Source organism: Meriones unguiculatus, chromosome 11, assembly GCF_030254825.1.
Source record: "Meriones unguiculatus strain TT.TT164.6M chromosome 11, Bangor_MerUng_6.1, whole genome shotgun sequence".
Taxonomy (NCBI): domain Eukaryota; kingdom Metazoa; phylum Chordata; class Mammalia; order Rodentia; family Muridae; genus Meriones; species Meriones unguiculatus.
Genome location: NC_083359.1, coordinates 103,604,374 through 103,608,746, shown reverse-complemented (window position 1 = coordinate 103,608,746; position 4,373 = coordinate 103,604,374).

The window sequence follows — 4,373 nt, the reverse complement described above, 5'->3', positions numbered from 1 at the left end:
TTCTGGGTCCTGAGCAGAGAGTGGATGTGGGACAGCGATACCAGATGCTGCTAAGCTCTGGGCATGAACTCAGAACTTGAGGTCAGCAGTGCTTCTCAGGGCCAGGTTCTGGGCTACGCCTGCACTGGGCGTTCACGCATTTTTAGGTGTCAGTTCTTCTAGTTAAAAGGAGATGGGATGCGTGATGGAGACCTGTCTCAGTCCAGGCTCTGGATTTCTCTTTGTTACCCTCAGTGGCCTACACTAGATCGGTGAAGGGCTGTTTGGCTGACTTGAAAGGGACTAAAGAGTGAGCGGACCCTAAGGCATGCAATCTGCAAGTTGAAATCGGCACCAGCTCTGAGTCTCCCTGTGAAGGTCCCAGGCAATTCCACATGCCTCCACCCAGTCTGGCCTTCAGCTGCCCCACGCTGTTTCTGCGACTTGCACTGAAATTTTGATACCTTGCACAGCCTGGCTGTCATTTCCACAGTGACGGTTGGATCAACAAGGGGCAGGAACCTGGTTCCTCAGGTGAGTGAGCCTACTGAACTGCAGCTCCAGCAGCCCACAGTGCCTCAGCTTTTCTTCCCTTCTGCCACTTCAGAACAGGTATCCCGCTTTCTCCATCACCACCCACCCCCAGGACCACCTATCAGCCGGGCCTGCTGCTCTCCATTCCTCCCCCAGCTTTCTCTTTAGTTGAGTCTAGAGTAACTTTTCCTAGCAAAAGATTGACCTCAGGTGTTTTGGGAAATACCCATGTCCAAATTCTTACCTTCTAATGATGGTTCCGACATATTATTTTATTGACATTTGAAACTAAAGACAAAACCAGCTGCTTCTTGAGGGAGGTGGGAAGCGAAACATGAAAAGAATCTCCTACATAACCACTGCTCCCACCCCGCCCAAACCAAAACCAATAAAACGAGTCTAGCCAATAATTCAACCTCCGTGCCTCCGTTCCCTGTGACTACAGACGGCAGCCGAGCGCAGCGGGGGCTCCTCATTGCTGAGGAATTTATCATCAGGAGTTTTATTAGTTTTAATGTAGCCAACAGGGGCTTCTGATAGTATTCTTTTTCCTGAGGGACATTTTCCTTCCGAGGACAAATGTTCTACAGATCTGACACTTAGCTGCCTTTGTAATTCAGTGTAGCTGGGTTGAATGGTGTACCTTTCAAAAAGGCCATCACGGGAGAAGGATCCCACAGTCCACAGAATTTGTCACTGTACCTTTCTTTTTAGAAATGCCTCAGGCTTAAAGCATAGCGACTCTAATTATTGTAATAATCCCCTACAGGGAGATACTCATCTGTCATGGTTGAAAGTGATTTCTTTTTTAGTGGGAAAGCTTTAAAAACGTCTTGTTTGGACTCAGATTGTCATCCATTAATTGGTAATTTAAGCAAGTTACTTAAAGCCAGGCAATTAGGTTAATGAGAGTGCTGGCCGTTTGAAGTTGAGCAGGCATGGAGATGAGCTCAGAGCTCTTTAGAAAGACATTAAATCAATTTGGTGTGAAAGGCAGAGGGGCATAGCCCTCTCCTACAGTTTCAGGGAACGATCACGCGCATGTAGATTTCTCCTGAAGCATGGAAATTATGATGGTGGGCCCCTCAGGCATCCTGGCAGCCACCCTACCATCGAGGAAGAAGCAACAGCTGTCCCAGCTTCATCACGGAAAGATGACAGGCCTGGATTAGGCCTTGCACAGAGGCCAGGGGCTGTTGAAGGAGCCAGGCAGACACAACAGAACCACAGACACACAGAACACCTTGAACTGGGGCAGATGGGATTGCTGATGAATGGGTTGAAATGGTAGAGGTTCCTGCAGTGGGAGCCAGCTGGATTTACCTGGAGTTGTTCCCCGGAGGGACAGTTTCAGAGCAGCCAGGCTGCCTTTAGATGTTAGTCAGAAGCCTTCTTACTGCTGTCATTCACCCTTCAAAGGACAGTGTCAAATATCTTCACGAAATATTTCCCTGCTTACCAAGACACTGGAAATCAGCCATCTTGTTGATAAATGATTCAGGTTGAATTGGTAGAGGACCAGACATGGCTAAGCCTGTGTTCATAGGGCAGGAGTAATTGTATTAGTGTGCTATGCAACAGAGCCTATATGTACTCACGGGGCCATGGTTTGTTTTTGGAAGGCAATCTCAGGAACTGGGGCCTGGGGGTGGCAAAGAATGGAGATGAGGAACTCCAGAGGACTGAACTCTGTCATGGAGACCAGCCCTGGCCAAATCCACCATGTATGGATGTGCACATGTCAGAGACTAGAGATCTGACGATGAAAAGCTAGGGATAAATGATCAAACAGTTTGGGATGACATCTAGCAAAAATAGGACACTCTGGGTTGGAAAAGTTTGTTCCTCTGAGCAATACATAATGAGCGGATTCACATCATTGCATTTAAGGAACCAATATTGCTTTTCAAAACAAGCTTGATTCTTGAGGTCCAGTTCTGGGATGCTGCCAAGTCTGTGCTCCTATTGGCAACACCTCTCACAAATTCCACAATAGACTCTAAATTTGGGGACATAGAATTCTCTTTTATGATGCAGACAGAAGTGGGTTGGTGGGGCCAAAGGGAAATCTTGAATTTTTAGCATGTTCCGAGAGCTCCATCAAAAGAGAATCATGGTAGTCTTCTGCTTTGGGGGAATCTTTTGCTGTTCTATAGCTTGTACTAGAAATGCCATACTGACAGGCCCTGCATTGCTGGACACTCTCTCCTCAAGTTGCCTGTGTTTCTTCCTTTGTATTCCTAGGTTATGTCGGGCATCCCAAAGGGCATCTATATTCTGATCTAATGATCCAAATGCAGTTAAGTCATTCCTGTCTTTATTTTTATTTTGTCTTCTTTTTTGTTAGAGAATCAGTGAGTTGCCCCCTTTATTTCAAGTTATTGAGTTTATTACTTGCATAAAGGTTGTTTGAACCCCCCTCTATAATCTGGCTGGTTACTTTGACTGGCTACCATTTAGCTCATTCAACAAATATGCAGACAGGACAACACTAGGCACTGCCCTGTTGGGGGTTTGCTTCAGAAGACTGAAGCATGGGCTGGTGGAGCTCATTCCTTCTTTGGAGATAATTGTGTTGATATTTTACATGGGTTTTCATCACCCAGTTTGTTTTACTTTGTTTCCATGAACACATTATTTCTCTTGTGAAGACTTCTTCAAATTTGTGGTCCTTCTTCAAACAAGAAGGTTCTGTGTACACAAATGCAGTCCTTTGTAGCTATGCCCCGATTTCTTCCCTATCTTTCGGTGAATAGCAATTCTCTAGCTTTGTCATAGAGACTTCTGAGAGAATCAAGGCAGATGTTGCCATATTACAGTGCTTCACTGAGTGCATGCCAGGAGCCTGGTCTTGGCTCTCGAGGGGCTCGGCACAGTGGCGCAGAGGCAAACGTTGAGAGGAGATTGTTACACCATCCATGAATACCATGAGATGCTGGCTGTGGATGAATGCATGTGCCAGAGATACCCAGACACCAAACCGAGTGACTCCTGATTGGGTTGTGGGGAAGCAGGCAGGACAAGGGTAGCCTGCAGGAGCTGCCTCAGTGCCAGGCCTCAGAAGCTGGGGAACAGTACTGACTAGGTGGATAAAATGGGGCTTTAGTTTGCTTAGAAAGTCTGAATAAAGCTTGGGTCCTGTGCTGGGTCTTTATGTCATGAGAGAGGGTGGGACAAAAGTAGATGCATATTATGAATTTGTTTTATTTTTCTCTCAAAAGCGGTTAGGCCATTCTGGAATAAGACACCAGAGAGGAAATATTGAGCATGAAATAGCTGGGGTTTCAGGCCCCCCTGGCTGGTTCTTGGCACAATGTTAAAGGGGATTGCTTTTAGGTGATGAAACACAGGAGACTAATTTGGCAGTTCTGGCTGAGCTACAACTTCCTTCTTGACCAAACTTCTCCACAAGACTCATGTCTAACCTTCCTCATCCCTGATAGGTTCCTGCTGCTTTCTTAGGAAAGATATGGAAGGTGCCTGTGAGAACAGGGTCAGAAGGGACAGCAGAGAGCTCCACTGTCCTTTAGAGACAACAAACTAGGGCTTGGGCTGTGAAGGCTCCTGTTCCTAGGGCACAAAGAGTGGACATGTCAGTGAAGCCATATCTTTTCTTTATTTTCTTTCCTTCCTTCCCTCCTTCTTTCCTCTATCCCCATCACCCCTTTTTCTTCTTTCCTTCTTTCTTTCTTTCTTTCCTTTCTTTCTTTCTCTTTCTTTCTTTCTTTCTTTCTTTCTTTCTTTCTTTCTCTTTCTCTCTTTCATTCTTTCATTCCCTTTCTTCTCTCCTTCCTTCCTTCCTTCCTTCCTTCCTTCCTTCCTTCCTCCATCCCTTTCTCTTTCCCTCCCTTTCTCCCTCC